The sequence below is a fragment of the Aphelocoma coerulescens genome, chromosome 1 (assembly GCF_041296385.1).
Source record: "Aphelocoma coerulescens isolate FSJ_1873_10779 chromosome 1, UR_Acoe_1.0, whole genome shotgun sequence".
NCBI classification, from domain to species: Eukaryota; Metazoa; Chordata; class Aves; order Passeriformes; family Corvidae; genus Aphelocoma; species Aphelocoma coerulescens.
In genome coordinates, this window is record NC_091013.1 from 81,974,888 (window position 1) to 81,993,107 (window position 18,220).

An 18,220-nucleotide genomic window follows, 5' to 3' on the forward strand; every position below is an offset into this window, starting at 1 on the left:
AATCACCTAAATTTTCCACGAACCATATAATTTACTGCTACATTGTTCTGAGTCTATTTATGTTAGTTTATCTAAAGCATGTTTACCAGACAGGTATGCAGTTTCATTTGAAGACAAAAGAAACAAAAAAATCCATCACTGCTTGCAGTTTTTTGTCGTCTCCATCCCTGCAAATGCTTGATTATCCCATAGTTAAAAATCTGTGTCGTATTTCACATTTGAATTGTTCTAGCTTTAACTTCCAATGATTTTCATTCTTGCAATATCCTTTTTCCAAAAGATTGAAGAGCCAATTAGTATCTGCTATTTTCCTCCCCAAAGACCTTTATACACCTTAATTAAGTCACTTTTCAATCTACTTTTGATAAGTTATGCATACTGATTTCTCACTGGAAAGCATTTTCTTCACTCATCAGAACATTTTGCAACTCTCTCTTCAATCAGATTTTCCTTATGAAAAAGCATGGCAAGTTCACTGGAAACCAGCAAGAAGAAATTCCAGCTCTGAAACCTTATGACACAGTTTCCTCAGGGTTCTTCATTCACCATCCTGGAATCTTTAGTCAACTATTTGCCATTTTCCATCTATTTCTAGCTAGGTTGGATCAAACAGTGCTCTGAACACATCATTTCAGATTATGATGATTACTATAAGTCAATGGCCAAAGTGGTATTTGGCAATATATCACTTAATGCTCTAACTTCACAAGTAGTTGATCTTCTATTAAATGGCTAATGTTTAATACCATCACTGACAATTCTGCCTGAGTCAGGCCACTGAATTGTATTGCGGTCTGAGATGAGACAAGTTCTTTTTCTCCACCTCTTCATTCTCTATAAGTCCTCTGAGTTAATAACATAAATAATAAAGGAAATTTGCTCCAAAACCTGCATGACAATGTGATAGGATTGACAATTTTAATTCTTGGAGGATTAAAAGGGATATTTATACTATTTCACTGTGAGTACCTTATTTAACCTGTTTAGATTCCTAATGAGGGTGATTCAGTGCAGGAATTTAACTTTGGTGTCAGAGATTAAGGCATTCTGGGAGAGGAAATGGTAAACTAGGAAATATCCTAAGTGTTATTTAATATGCTCACTCTTTTTTCTGCTCACACTATCATGCATGGAAAGCAGCGAATAGGAGAAGAGTGTCAAAAAGGAATGACCTATGCTTAGGCAGCTTCTCAAAAAGAAAAGTTACCACATGATACAAACTTTCTATAATTAGAAAATTTGAATAGCCCCTTTTACTTTTGCACCCATCAAGATCATTTTTCAAGGAACATTTTACCTGGACTCTGTGAACTCCAGTTTACTCTTTACGATTCAATCTGCCAAAAAAATGGTAGGCAGAATGGAGTTATTTAGTATTAGCTGAAAAAAGCTACATTATGAGAGTAAAAATTGTGCTGCTGGGAAGCAAAAAGACCTGCTTCTCAACTCAATGAGATTAGAGGCCTCTGGGCATTAAAATTACATCAGTAGAGAAAACTTGCACAGGTAAATTGAAGATATGTGTTAAAAACTCAACCTAATGAACAACCAGTAAAATACTCTTCTCTCAGGAATATGGTCCATGGACAAGGAGGTGAGGACATCCCAGACCTCTGCCTTCCCCTTGTTCAGTGTGCCAGGCAAGGTCCTGTTGGTGCCACAGTGCTAGAACTAGTCAGCTGCTGCTGGCCCTAGAAAGGCAGAGATGCAGGCAAACCGACTGATGGAAGCCAGAAGGCTACAAAGCACCATTGTCTAGCAGCCAGAATTATACCAGACCACTGATCATATATGTGGGCATTGCATTTATTCTTTGAGAACTTTTTATTCTTCTAAAGAATATGTTGTATCTGATCACTTCATGGTCAGATGAGAATCATGTTGCATGAAGTAAACATTATTTCAGTCGGTAGAAAAAATAATAAAATGTTTGAGGAGTCTTATTATAATGGTGTCAGAACAAGCACAATTTTGACTGTGACACAGATGACATGGGTTAAGACTAAACATCTGTATGTCTCATATCTGATGCTACAGTAACTCAAAGAATCCCTCAAGCATAATCAGAACAGATCTCTTGTCATTCAGATGACTACTAAAAAGATATTCTGGAAGCATTAAAGAGAAATTGCAAATTTAGTGATAAAATAATGCTGACTGACTCAGTAAGTAAAAATTTGTACCCAAATTTTCCAAAGCACTGAAATTAAACGGCAAATTTTATTGTGATATGTTCTCATGGCTACATTTCATAAAGAAAACTATAGAAGTACTAAGAAAACTAATAATCTTAACTGAAACCCACAATGTAGCCTTCAGCACCTTAAGCACATGCTTGAAATAAAACATTTAAGTACTATCCTAAATCATTGTGCTCCTTTAATGAAGTCTTCCAAACCGAGCAAAAGATATGCTGTGGTCAATACACATGGAGCACTTTTTTACTCATTTCCATGTATGTTTGTATGTATTCCCCAGTGAGTTATTACTTTGTTCCTTTTATTATCGTTTTTTAGGTATTGTGGAGGACTGGAAAGAATTCTAGGACATCTGTGCAGAGCTGTGCTCATATAAACAGACACACTGTATATTGATCCACTTTTTAAAACCCCAGCTTTCTTACTGGAAGACTATTCCAGAATATCTAGCTTCCTTCAGATCAAATCTCCAGTGCACATACACAATGCATCCTCAAATTGTATGATATTGATTACCTTCCTTTTCAGGGATTCAGTTTAGTATTCTGTATCCCATGAAATTTCTCATCAGGTTGGTAAATGAATACTGTGGGTGTCTCCTCAGGCATCATTAGGAACATTTTTCAGTAGCTCAAGGCAATAATTAGAAAGAAACACAAGAAGAAATTAATTTATTCTCAAGCATGATGAGTGAGATATAGGGGTATACACAACATACTTACATTTTCTTTTAAGATACATGATTGTTGTAAAAAAATATGTAAGAGTCAAGCATTTCTGTTTTAATCAGGATCATGTAAAGTGTAATTCTCAACCCAGAGGTTCAGCTATCCATGATCAAGCACTGGTTTCATGCAGCTGTGTGATCTTGACTCAGTTTTACTAAGGGAATTGTGACAGGGTGTGACAAGAACACATGAGCTAAATCCATGCAAGAAAAGCAAAAAGGCAGATAGAAATGTAATAGTTAAGATTCTAATAGTTAGCATCTTGAGGATTTTGGAGGAAGAAAAGCTGGTAAAGGAAGATGGATTTCCCTATAAGGAGAAGCGGATGAGAGGTGGGTAGGAAGGAGGCTACAGATTCTCTAGGGTGCCAGCTTCAAAACATCAAGGATCAGACTCTTCCACGGACTAACAAAGACAAACTCTTCCTGCATGATCAATAGCTGAGTGCAGCACTGTCTCTCCAGGTGTGTGAGTGTAAACTGGTCCTTCTGGCCTGCTGGACCTGGCTGCCTCTTTGAATGAACCAGTAAGTTAAAAATCAACATGTGTTCTATGTCCACCCTCCTGCAGATTCTCTGTGCATTCAACAAATATCACCTGAGTTATGTGACCCAGAAAGGAAGAACACCAAGAGGCTTCACTGCTGCAACTGGTCCAAGCTCTGCTGGGTCAGCACCACAGGCTGGCCACAGCCTGTCTTTATCTCACCTACCTTCTACTGGGTAGACAACATCTCTTCACTCCTTGATTTGATTACTATATTCTCTGTGTCCATAGTGGTGACGATATAATGTAATAACAGACATGAAAAATGGAAGCCTATTTCTTTTCCTTTTGAAGCAAATAGGCAAATATTTAGGTAAGAAGTGAGACTTCAGGCAGGAACCCAAATTTCTCCTTTACTTCACCACTTTTTCCCATGGACCATTTCTCACTTTACAGCTTCCATAAACCCACCCAACCTTAGTACTCCACGTGCAGAGAACAAGATGTGATACCTGAAGTTCTGAGTTTGCCCATTTTTTTTTCTTAATGCCTTGAACAATTTCCAACTGTGGTATATCAGCATTCTCCTGAAAGAGATAGGACAAGAAAGGACTGGGTTTTAATTCAAAACATGATCCTATTGAACACATCACAGTAGATGACCACAGACATTATTGGCAAAAAACTTGTTTGTTGGAGCTTAATCTCTGATTAACAGCTTTCCCTGGCTCAATTTTGCATTCATATGGGGTCATTCGGCTGAGATGAAAAGTGCATTTAAAGCTCTTTCTCATTCTTTTCTGAGCAACACATGACCTAGATACGAAGCCTATTACAGCCTAATAGAAATAGCTTGACAATCACCAAACTCATTTAACTGTGCACATTTTCTGTGTATCTTTTCAGCCTTTTGAGGCCTGTTACAAGGCTCAAGGTGGGATGCTGCATGCAAAACCTAGGTATTTACGAAAAGGTGATAATATAAATTTATTGAGTTTGCACTTTTTGCCCTTAGAGAAATATGTTGTAAAATCCCTATGCTACATTTTACTCAAGGATCATAAAGACTTACCATGAATCAAATTTTGCAGCATATTTTTGATATAGGGATATATTATTTGCCCCATTTTATGGATGTGCAAATAGTCATAGGAAAGTAATATGACTTCTCAAGTGCCACAGTGCCTGGTAGGATTTCTCTCATCTAATATTATCTGCCTGTGGGTCAAGTCTAGCCAGATTGTCTCCGTGACCATTATTGCTAAAAGGAAGATACATTTGTCCAGAGAATGATGCATCTCACCTCTCTTCCACCTTACATTATTCCATCTTTTACCTTAAACATTTATCTTAGGCTGACATAGATCACCTTATGGATGAAACCACTCCTTTCCATATGCTACAGAGGGTACTTTGATGACTAGCTCAGACTTGACAGCTTTTAGACAGATAAGGTTAGACAGCTGTATTATTAATATTAGGTGATATAGAGGCTACCTTTAGTGATAAATAGAAGGTGGACTCATCAGTTTCTTTCTCTGTCTTGATTTACAAGATCTGAATTGAATATATTACAGGTATGTGGTACTTACTACCTTTTGCAATGTGCTATCTTTTTTGTTTAGGCAAAGACCATTATTAGCAGCAACAGCAAAAACGGACCAAATACCCATTCCTGCAAATCATTGTAGGATTTCTTCAGCAAAATTGAAGGTTATGCTGTTTACACTTCTTGAGCATCTTGTCCTTTTAGAACAGGTATCAGCTAACAAGGGAATTAATACAAACAATTTCTTGAGTAAAGTTTCTTGAGTACTGTGGCCCTTTAGATGTTAAGCTACCTGGGCCTGAAGCAGTTATGCATGTAAAAACAAGACTGGAAATACAACACAGAAACTTTCAGTATCTCTCTATCTATTTTTTAGTTTTGTGTTGGGTCTGAATTTGTTGTTGTTTTGGGGATTTTTTGGATGGAGTAGTACTATTAGTAGGTGACTGCAATGAATTGATTGTATTTTAACATCTCTGAGCTCCACAAAAGAAAGGAGCAGAAATAATCATAAAAGTTTGGGGAAAAAACAACATTGGATTTGAAATGGTACCATGTTTTCGTTTAGGCATCGGAACCTGATGCAGTGCAATTGAAGACAGAGGCACATCTGTGTTTAATCTCAGGTGCCTAATTCCTTTTCAGGACACAGATTACTAAGAAAATTATTCAGAATGATTTGCAGAGAATGCAGACATTAATCAGAGATTGAATTATCAACAAGAGATTAAGTCGTATAGGGATCAAAACCTCCAAACACAGTCACACAATTGCTGAAATTGAAGAGAAAGTTTCAGTAGCTTAAGAGTAGACCCTTCTACTGTAAGTAACACTGTGATACTCAAGAAAATGAGATATAAATGACAGCAGTACTCCTGCAGTTCACAGAAGCAAGTCATGAATGATTTTTCTGTCTGTTAGAAATAAGCTGGGACTTAAAAATTACTTGAGTGGTTTGACCTCTCTGACACTGTGACCCAGAGAATTTGAGAATAATTTTGGAAAACTTCCAGCTATTCTTTCACTTTGGGAAGCTTCAGTAAGTACTTAGATAGTATGAAATAAACACAAACCAAGATTTACTAAGCATCCACTACCCATTTTGTACTTGCAACAGCCCCAAGAGGCTGGTGGCAAATTACCTCTGTTCTGGGATGAGGTAGAAAAAAGAACAAACAGCACATGGTTAATACTGGCATCTGTTTTGGTTGGTTCAGCCACACTGCCTTTACTCTAGAGATATTTCTATATGACAATCAAGTGATTAACTCTGCAGTGGCTGTTACTTTCAGAGAATAGTAATGGCAACAGCTTCAGTCAAGGCACTGTAGTTCCTCTAATTTTCTCTGCAAATGTAACTGAGAGAAAAATATCAGCTTGCCTTTTTATGATTTTCATTAAATATTTCTTAAACAAAAAGGAGAAAGATCATTAGAGACCTCTTTGGCAAAGTGCTGGTAGCAGTAGAAGCAATTTTTTTCTAATATATAAGATGTTTCAAAAGTCTTTCAAAGTGTAAAGATAGCTTTTCCTTGCCAGTATGTACTTTAGTGTCAAGGCCTGTATCATACTCTCAAGGTCAGTTTCTCCCATTTATGAATCCTTTGTCATTTTCCCCTCAGAACCAGACAAGGTATTTGTTTTACCAGATGGATGGATGAGGGGAGAGGCATGTTTTCATCCACAGCTGGAGACTCTACTACCCTTCCTTCCTTGCTTTGTTGCCATGAGGTGACAGAGGCTGTTACAACACAGACTGTGCATCCTGTGAATAATTTATACCAGTGTCAAAATGCTTTGTAGTAACATTTGGTGAAGTTCCAAGAGAAGAATATGCAGCCAAATTTTACTCTACAAACTCAGCCTAAAAACAAGAAAAGGAATGGCTCTATTTTTCCCCACATTTTCTTAGATAATACTTTCCAGGTGGTCAACTAGATATATACACAAGGAATACTTAAGTATTACATGTTGCATCCTTCAGAGGATTAAAATTACAATAAATGAGCCAATTTTCAATCACCTTTTCTGCACTGCTCCTTTGCGAGCATTCTGTCACCTAGAGTGTCACTATGGTAAAAACATCAAGTACAGATAAATCTGGAGCCTCCTGCTCCTCAAGACAGAGAGTGTGATAAAAATGGTTCTGTCTCAAATATATCTGCTCTGTCTCATATTAGATGAAGAGCTCACTGGTAACACAATGAGAATGGCAAAATATGCTACGCCTTTAGGCTCACATTGTAATAGAGAGGTGCTATATTTGTAGAGATTTGCTTTTGTGGAACTGATTATTTCCTACATAATTCTTTAAGTCTGTTAAATAAAACTTTTAGATTGGCTATTATGAAAAATTTCTTCTTTGAGAAGGATTTGAAGCATTGGAAGTGGTTGCCCAGGGAAGTGGTTGTGTCACCATGTCTGGAGGTATTTAAAAAATGTCTTAATGTGGCACTAAGGGATATGGTTTAGTGGTGGGCTTGATAGTGTTAAGTTAACAATTAGACTTGATGATCTTAAAGCTTTTTTCCAACCTAAATTATTCTATGACTCTACACAAATAGTGTCTTCCAGCATCCAAAAATCCTTTGAGCACTTGCAACAGCCACCACCACCAATAGCACTATTTACACTCTGTCATTACCTTCCAAAGTACTTGTAGATATGGTCATGTTTACATTTGAGTGTACCACCTTTAGACCAGATATGCTAATTTTAGTCACGTATTTTTTGCCATGGTTTAACCCCAGCTTATTCCATACAGCCCCTCTCCCTCCTCCCCACAGCAGTATGGGGAAAATGATCAGAAGGCTAAAAGTAAGAAAAATCACAGGCTTCAATAAAGACAGTTTATTAAGTAAAGCAAAAGCCATGTGCACAAGCAAAGGAAAACAAGGAATTCATTCACTGCTTCCTGTGGGCAGGCAGGTGTTCAGCCATTCCCAGGACAGCAGGGCATCATGCATAATGGTGACTTGGGTAGACAAATACCATCACTCCTAATGAACTGTGAACATCCCCTCTGCTTTCCCAAATTTATATGCTGATCATGATGACATATAGTCTGGGATATTCCTTTGGTCAGCTGGGGTCAGTGCCCCCCTTTGTATGTTAACTTCTCACATGCAAAATATGTGAGGTTGTCTTCAACCCAAAGGAAATACCACAGGAGGTGGAGGGCATTAAAATGGTAGCAATACTCAGGATGGGACTGTATTCACAAAAAAAATTTCTTGACTCTCCATTTCTCGTTCCAACCCAACTTCTCAGCTTGAAATTGCCAGTAATTGATTTTGTGATTTTTTTTTGTAAAAAAGTGAAATGATACCTAGATTTTCAAACATCCAGTTGTAGTGACATAAATGGAGAAGTTGTTTTCAAATTTGCATATGGAGAATAAAGGACTTGCATGCTCTTTTTTAATATATGAACTCTACTTAGTACTCACTTCCTCTTTTAAGGGGTTTGATTTTGAATTGCCTGTAGGGAAAAAAAAAAAACAGCCCACCATAATATCTTTGTTTATATCAGTAGCTACTCAGTGAATGTGGAAGACATGCAATTATGTGTACAAAACTATGTGCTGCTATAAGGAATATATGTTCTGTAGATGAGTAAACAGACTTGATTAACTGCTTCATTAGAGCAAAAGAAAACACATTTACAGCTGAATGAGGAAGTTCCATTATACTACAAAAATATGTTGGGTTCAGATATATAAAATCTATCTCAGAAAATAAAGCATGCTGAATACAACTTTTTGCTTGGGTTGTTTTGGGCTTTTTGCCTTACTATCACATAGTAGGTAATAACTCGGTTGATGTGAAAAGAACCTGTTGGCCTAAATATTCCGTAAATAATTTGAAAACTTGCAATTGCAACACTTTTTAAAGGTCTTGTTTGATTGATACTCTATGAACAGATTGAAGAACACATACATTCTTCATATTTCAGTCAAAACCTGGGAGTACATATCTAATCATTACTTAGCTTAGACTGTATCTAACACCTCACAATAACTTTTACTAAAGTGACACAACAAATATGGTTTTCTGCAAAACCTGCATTTATTATGAATTTTTTTGAACCTGTTGTGAAAATCAAAGTTAAAAAAAAATCTGTGTTATTTTATGACATAATTTTATTGCAATAAAGAGAAGGTTCACTAATTAGACCAGTGAGATTCACTACAAATGCTGCTAGGATTTATTGTATTCTTGCCAGTCTCTTATAACAGTACAAAGCACACACCAGGAACTGAATCCTAAAAAAGATGGCCAGAGAGACTTTTCAGTCTCTGGCCTACTCTACAGAGTAGCTCCTACAATGAAAGCCCAGAATCAGCTGGTTTCTGTTTTGCAGAACTTGCACAGGCTGTTCTTATATCATTCTAATTACTCCATAAATATGTTCTTGAGAATCAAGTCAGAAGCTTTAGAGAAATTTGTACAGAATAAATGATCCAAAGATTTTTCTGTAAGTTTTTCCAGACTAATTATATCGGTTCTTTAACCTTTTAATACTTATCAGATTTATCATTGTTTCTATGTGAACTAGCATTATGATGACAAACCTTTAACTGAGAAAAGGTGACCAGTTTACCCTCTTTGAAAAAAATTGTGGAACATTTGCTTCTTTCAGAACATTGGAGCTTTTAGAGCATTTTGAGGCTTATTGAAAAATCAACATTAACAGCCCAGAGAGATTCTTAACCATGTCCTTTAAACTATTAGTGATAAATTACATAAGAACACTTCAAATGTGTAGTTTTAGAGAAGCCAATCAGCATATTCATTGCTTTCATCATCTTCCCATGTGATGCTATTCAGATAAATGTTTGTTCTTCAAATAGAACCAATATATTTATTGAACATCCAGTAATTTACTGATAATTCTACAAACATTATCAAGATAAAGACCTCTTTTTTTTCTTTAATTATACCTTGTTCTACTGGGATCCATATGAAAGTATGTCCTCATGTTATTACTGTTTCTAATAGACATAAGTTATTCCTGTATAGCATGGATTTCCATGCCAATTTTTCATGACTCCTATCATATTTAATACTTTTTTGTTGTTTTGTGGCATGTAACTGCTCTCTTTTACATAATTTCTAACTAGTGGGACCTTCGTTCTCCAGAGTGACTGCAGCTTTTCTGGTACCCACCAAAGCATTCTTAAATAGCTCCTTGTTACACCTCATATTTTTCATTATTTGTTTATTTCTCCCAACTTTTGCTTTCTGCCTACCATTGTATTTAGCCTGCAATTTTTATAGCTACTTGAAAAGAGTGCTGCCCATACCTATTTCTGGATAAAGACAACGAACTAATATAATACATTAGTAAATGCTTAGAATATATGTGAAGAGTTATAAGTATGTTACAGTAGAAGGCTTCAATATCATACAAAGTTTTTTCTGTCTTTGTTTTCAAACATTGTAATTCCTGTATTCTTATATTGAAAAAAAAGATAGAGATAACAAGGGTAAACGTATTTGATAGCTTTCCTGAGTGCCTGTGAATACCTTGTCTATGTTTTTATCCATACTCATAGTGCTGTTTTTGTACAACTGTTAGTGTTAAGAATTTCTGCCTTGCTGCAACTTTTCATAAATAATCATATGCTCTTACCACATCCTGCTGCACCAGGGAAACAGGAAAAGGGCACATTTATAATAACTTAGAAGTATAGTTGAATACAGTAGGAACTAAACAGACCTTTCAAAACTTCAGTCAGTCTTGAGTCTTACATAAATAAAAGATATCCAAGTATTTTCTCAGAACTCATATCTCTCTGGAATATTTTATAAATGAAAACATAAAATATAAAATAAGCTTACCTTGAGAAGCTCTGTTGCCTTGTTTTGTGTTCCCTGGATGAGAGAAAGTTGAGGTCCTGGCTCAGCATCTTATCAGTTAAAATATTTTTTTTTACTTCATATGACACAATAATGTGTGTGCCAAATCTGTTTCAAAAGCACAGATTTAAAAGTAACAGAATCAACAGCATAACTACATTCATGATCTAATCTTATTCTTGCAGTCAAAACTACTACTTTGCTTTTGCCCTTGGCCTCTTAATCCATTCCACTAATTAGTTTTTTTACCCTCTAAACTCCTATAGTGTCTGCCTGCTGTGTTCATGCTCTGGCCTTTAATCACCAAAACTTCTATTTTCCAGAGAGATGTTTACTATTATCTCCTCTTTTTATCTTGGCTTATATATTGAATTTTCATCACTGGATTTGTCCTATTAATCTTGTTCTATGTTTTTAAAGCAAGGCCTGTATGGTTTTCCCTTTTTCTAAGAAACACATTAGATGACACAATGGTGTATGAAAGGTGCTGAATTCTAACTCAGATCATCCAAAGCCCTTTGGTTATCTATTGAGGTTCAAGAAAAGGCTTTATCTAATGTTTTGAGTGAGGGGCAATACACAGTAGATAGCTAATGACTCAAGCCAAGGATAAAATTCTGTATTAGGGTCTCCAAAATGACACTTCCTCAGAAGGAATTATTGTTTTGAAAACTAGCTGAAAGTACAAATCCAGGAATGTTGCACTTCTCTACAGGACAACTCAGTATTTTCTAGAAATTCTATGTCTTACAGCCAGCCATGCCTACAGGCTACACAAACTTTGGTTTATTTATGCCAATGTGTCTGCTCACTTCTATTCTTGGAGCTCAGCTGTGATGGGGTTTACACAGCTATGGGGTGTGAGAGACATGTTCTCTCTTTTTTGTAGCTTTTATTCCTACCATTTTTCTTATCATGTGAGATATCAGATTTTAAATTCTTTGAGCCATGATAATATCTTTTTAGTTTTCACTGTGAAGCTTTTTTGATAGATCAGTGCTAGAGAAGTGGTTAAGGTTTGTTTAACGTTCTCTTGTGGCACTTGAGCTAGACATGACCCTCTCTCAAGACAGACTTTTCCCAGCTGAATTTCATCTACCCTACGGACTAAATCACAGACTGTTTGCTCTGCCTTGTCTCAGGGATAGCAAAAACCCTACAATGACTCAAAAATGCTATAAAGGCAGAAAAACTGATCAGTTTTCTTACACTTTGTAACCTCCTTTTGGTGCAGGGAAGCTTTGTGATCTTTTAAACACAGAATGGGGAGGAAAGAAGGCCTGTAGGTTACATTACTTGAGAGAATATTATAAAAAAATTAAAATAGTTAAAGAATATAATAACAATTAAAACCCCAAATCTAACTTCTGGATACTATTTATTTCCCCTTTGGTGCCTTCTGGAAAAATACCCTCCATCACTTCCACCAATATATACATTCTAAACATGTCATGACTCTAAACTTGTCATTAACAAGCTTAATATCTCTTGTATCTGGACTTCCTTAATGATTAATAATGATCTGATGAACTCATCTTTATTTTATGGTGAACAAGTTAATTAATCAGTTAATCTAATAAAACAGGGTTTCACAGAGTCACACTCATGTGAATCCCAGTGTGTACTGTTGCCTGGAATCAGTCCTCTGTAGGTGCAGGACTTGGCATTTCCCCTCACTGAACTTCAGGTATCTAAGATCAACTTTCTTAGTAAAGTTGGCTCATCAAGTGAAGAGCCATTCTGTTCAGCTTGATATCTGCTAAAGGATTTAATGAAATCCCCTTTGGAATAGATCACTCCTCTTGAATAAGTATAGAAAATTACCTTGGTATACATAAATGACTTTTAAATAAATAAGGATATCTGGACTGAAATCTAGAGTCACTCTGCATTTTTGGTTTATTACACTTTCCTTGTATGTATTGTACATTGTATTCACTATAACTTTATAAAAATTATGTTTGCCATTGTACCTTCTACCATATGCCATGAACTTAAGTCATCAATTAATAAAGTTCAAATCATTCAGTAGGATGAATTTCATTTAACATGGTAAATGATTTTTCCACTTCCAGGTCGAAATCCCATTTTTCTGCTCTCACTGAAGGTTGGCTCTGCTTGTAGTCAACTAGACACCAAATGTAATTGAGCCCACCCAGCAGACAGATCCCATGGAGACAGACAAGGAAATCTTTTTCTAATGAAGATAAATCCAATGTCAGGCAGGATTCTGCCAGCACAGGAGTGATGCCCTGATTGACTCAGTTGTAAGGATGTAGGATTTATAGGAAGTGGATGGAGATGAATTTACTTTTAGTTAAAAAAGATTGGCAGGTTCACTACAAGTTATGATCCTATTTGAGGAAAGCAAAGCCTAAGGATTGGCCTTTCTAAAGGACAGGGTCACAGATGTGTGATCTGTGAAAACTACCCAGGCTTCAGAGCCTTCACTCTGACTGAGATGTGAAAATAAACTTAAATTTAAATCAGACTAAGTTAATTAAGAATATGTTATTATTTCACTTCTTATTTTTCCAAGTAAACAACTTCATAAATTTTGCATTTCAGTAAGTAAAATCACTTTCAGTTCTACTTTAATGTTTTTCTGCTTTTCATAATGATTTGAGGAGAGATGTCAAATAATAGGTATCCCAAGAGGATGACAAGACCTTTTAAGGCTCATCTACTGCCAAGCAGTGACACCTCACAAATAAGACAAAGTCCTCAAAGGTTTGCAGAGTACTCCCTTACTGAGATGCAGGAGCACTCTCAAAGCCTGTTATTGCCAGAATGATTTGACAGACAACAGACAATAAAGCGAGAGCCTCAGATCCACTGACACTCTCAGGATTCATCCTAGGAAAAAGTGGCAAACCTGTTTGTGCTAGATTCACAAGGTGATTTTAGGCTCAGCACTTCACTGTGCAACTTGCAGGCAATTTGTCAAAGAGACATTGTAAACCCAAGGTGGTAAGTGGTATCTCTACTGAGACAGAAGAAGAATCAAAAATAAACCTAAGCTCCTGAAAAAGGAATGTTTGCAAGGTAAGTTAGCTAAAGCATATCAGAGGAAACTGATCTCTGGCTCACAAAGATTGGAATGCACATATGTTCAGGATTTTTTAGAAAAACCATGCAGACAGGCACTCACACTCTACAGTTTCTTCCCTATCTGACCATTCACCTGGTATCTGACATGCATGGAAGGTACAGGGAAAGTTTAGATTGGATATTAGGAAAAATTTCTTCACCAAAAAAGTTGTCAAACACTGGAACAGGCTGCCTACAGAAGTGGAGGAATAATACTTCCACTGTCCCTGGAAGTATTTAAAAGACACATAGATGTGGCACTTGGGGACATGGTGGACTTGGCAGCGCTGGGTTAAGAGTTGGACTCAATCTTAAAGGTGTTCTCCCATGTAAACTGTCCTGTGAGTCTATGAAGTATGAGAAGAACTACATAGAGCTTAATCTCAAAGCTCAAGTTCTAGCTAGACTTAGTAAGTATAACATTTCCCTGACAGAATATAATAACATTTAAAAAAGCAATTTCCCATTTTTCATCAAAGAACTTTAAATTCCGTATGAAAAATTATTCTTCTGTAGTGGTAAGTCTCATCCTGAAAATTCCTCTCTTACATAATATTCTACAGGATAAGTTTTGGTTTAAAGTGCCTTGCTAACTGAGCAGACCATAAATTTACTGACAATGGAGGACTGCAGAATAGTGGATATATTGTGAATTTTAAAATATTGCTGATAAAATCTTCTTGTCAAACTATTTACAAATCCTGTGAAGATCCACTGTTGCAATTAGACAGGAACCAAACTTTGGTTTTATAATCTGTACTATTTTGAGCAATCCTTTTAAAATTCTGTATGCAACAGGGTTCAGAAGTTTAATGTCAAAGAATAAAGATGTTCTATTCTAGAGATTATCCACAAAGAAACAGGGCTGAAATTTGGCAAATATCCATTTCTCACTGAGTTTTCAGACAGATATAGATTAAAAAGAATAGTGTGAGAGTCTGACAACTAACCTTCTTGTAATCACTGAACAGTACATTTCAGTTGTCTCATCTGTAATACTTCCACGTCTTTCTACTTTCCTATGGCAGTCCTTTCCTTCTAATACAGGGAAGACTTTTATGAAGGTATTAAGAAGAAAATGGGGCTATTAATGAATACAAAACAACAAAAAAAAATCCAAAAGTTAGAGTTTCAAATGATGGTTTTGATATTAATACTCTTAAATTCAAATGGCAAATTATCTCCTTCTCACATGATTATGTTTAAGCTACCAAAATAGAACCAAATATGAGTACTTGAATAATTTTTCTAAAATTCACTTTGGTAAGATTAAATTAGCAGGTACTGTCTGCATCTCTTTGCCTCTCTTTCAAAGGTGTTAATACAATTTCATAATTTTAAAAGGAAAGAGTATTTCAAAATTAGGTAGAAATTACTTTGAAAAAGACCAAAACTACATTTTTAAATACATTTTAATTATTTTTTTTTCTGCCCCAAAGTTTCTTCCAATGTAGATTTTTTACCTCCTAAAAACCAAAATTTTTGAAAACTTGACATTGCTAAAACCAAAATTACCAGCTCTGGGCATTTCATACTGCTGTTTACAAGCTGCTTTTACCTCCACAGCACATTAAGAACTACAGATTTTTTCAAAACTCAGAACAAGCTTTGGAAACTAGTGAATTGATATGAAACTTGATAGATTCCATAGCTGTTAAGATGCAAAAACACACAGTGACAGGCACTGTCACTACACCTACCTACATCTCCCGGCTCACCAGCCAGATTAGCTGAGTACAGCAGTACAGTAGCCTGACAGACTGGAGCAGTACATCATTAGTGTTATTTATTTGCACTGCTTTAATACGTGGCACAGAACATGGATCAAAACAAGACAGCCCCTGTCTCAGAGAGCTCACAGTCTAAATATAGAGGCTGAAACAAAAGATGAGTGTAGACAGACAAGGAACAAAGAGAAAGCAGTGAGACGTGGCTGATCTTGCCATATCAGGAGACTTATGCTTTTACTTTGCTTTGTTTTCAAAGAACTCCTTGGAGTAATACAGTGAAGGAGGAATTTGGAAAAGGATAAAAGAAACATTTTTCAGTTGTTTACAGAGACATCCTACCAACAGACAGCAGGATTTAAAACACAGAGGTCCTTGTATAAAAGTCAAACAAGATGGCATCATAGATTTAGTGGGTGCAGAAATGACCTTTTGAAATACCAAGGTGTCAGTTGAATTATTTTGTTTGAATCACCTGATTTAAAGAAGGAAAAACAGGACAGTATAATGTCTCCCCAAATATTTTTTTGAGTTATAGTTGTGGAAGTGTTTGAAGGTTTATTTCTTCCAAGGCTTTTATGATTTAGGAAAAGGAAAATGAAAAAAGGAAAAAGGAAAATGAAAAAAGGAAAAAGGAAAATGAAAAAAAGGAAAAAAGGAAAAGGAAAAGGAAAAGGAAAAGGAAAAGGAAAAGGAAAAGGAAAAGGAAAAGGAAAAGGAAAAGGAAAAGGAAAAGGAAAAGGAAAAGGAAAAGGAAAAAGAAAAAAGAAAAGGAAAAAGAAAAAAGAAAAAGAAAAAGAAAAAGAAAAAGAAAAAGAAAAAGAGAAAAAGAAAAAGAAAAAGAAAAAGAAAAAGAAAAAGAAAAAGAAAAAGAAAAAGAAAAAGAAAAAGAAAAAGAAAAAGAAAAAGAAAAAGAAAAAGAAAAAGAAAAAAAAAGAAAAAGAAAAAGAAAAAGAAAAAAAAGGAAAAGGGGAATGAATATGAGCTAATAGAGCTCAAGTGATTGACAAAGGTGATACCAGAGTTTAATGCATTAAAATATTTCTTCTGAACACTAGTAACTGTGTGTGCTGTGATCTTATCTTGGGAGCAGACTTGCTTAGCCCTCTATCATTTGAGAGCACTGGGGGACAGATCTCTGTTCCCTTTCCTCAACAAAATGGTTGTCTCCGTTCAGGCACTCCAACATGTCTTTAAATCAATCAGTCAAATGGTTCAGTGCAAGACTACGGGGAGGTCTTAACTTGGAATCACACTATCAAAGTCAGGGGATTTTCTATGATATAAAACTGTTGTTAGACAAGAAAGGAGCTATGAAAATGTACTTTAAAGAAAACATAAAGTTTATTTGAGGCATCCAAACTACTGAACTACATCTCCTTTCTGTGTGTGACGCTCTTTCACTTCCATGACATTCTTTACTGCTAAAGAATGTAATAGCCCTAGGGATTCAAAATCAGATGGTTTATTTTGCTCTAAATATCAGCCCTTTTTTTTTGGATCTGTGATAAATACAAGTTAGGCTATATATATATATATATTTTTATTTTTTTTTTTAATTCCCAGTAAGACTTCTGGCCTAAATTTGTAAAATGTTATAAATTTTTGAACTAAAGATTTCACTAAAATTACCCAAATCATACTTTTTAGTAATTTTGCTTATTGATTTTCTGAGAGGCAATATATATCTAGCAGAACTTCTCTGATTTCACAGAAACATTAAAAGTAGCATACTGATGTTATTACTCAAATCCAGTATCATGTCTCCCATTGTAGCCCAAAACCACAATACCAGATTTAAGTGCAAGAGAAGCCAAATAGAAAGTGGTTAAAATTCATGTCTCTTTACATTTTGATTCAATCTTCCATGCTTGTATGTGTTTCTGTTTTTCTAACGCATCAAACAGTTCAATGACATTAAATGATCTCGTTATGGACACTTCCATTATCTCAACAGAATGTAGGTGAGTGTCTGGAACTAGAGCTGGCACGAAGCCCAGAGCTTTTGTGTTGCTTCTTGGCAAACATCTTATAGAAATGAAGGTGAGTCAGGGGTCATTCACAGAAAGACTAAAAAGTAAAGAAGATACCTACAGAAAACAATGCTGAATTTAAAGAAGTCAACTAGAGAGAAGTAAGAAAACCAAAACAAAATGAACCAAAAAAACCCCCACAACAACAGTAATCAAATATCAATACCCCAGTAAAAAATGGATAAAATAAATGGATTTTTAAATATGGCATTTATAAACCTCAGGTCTACCAGTTTCTAAATTGCTGGCAGAGACAGATGTAGGTTCTAAATGATATCATCTCTATCTTAAGAAGTGTCATAGCTCAACTAAAAATTATTGGCATAAAATAGCTGTATTTTTGCAGGTTTTTTATTGTAGAAGATGAGGTTAATATATGGAAAAAATTAATTTTGGATGTTCTTTACTTAAAATATTTCCATTAAAAAATATTAGTAATAGCTGAGGAATAGTTGCATGTACATATGTACATGTAACTTAGTGGTTTGCTTAGTAGTCCTGGTTTCATCATAATTGTTTTCTGTCTTGCAGATGCTATGGAGGAGTAA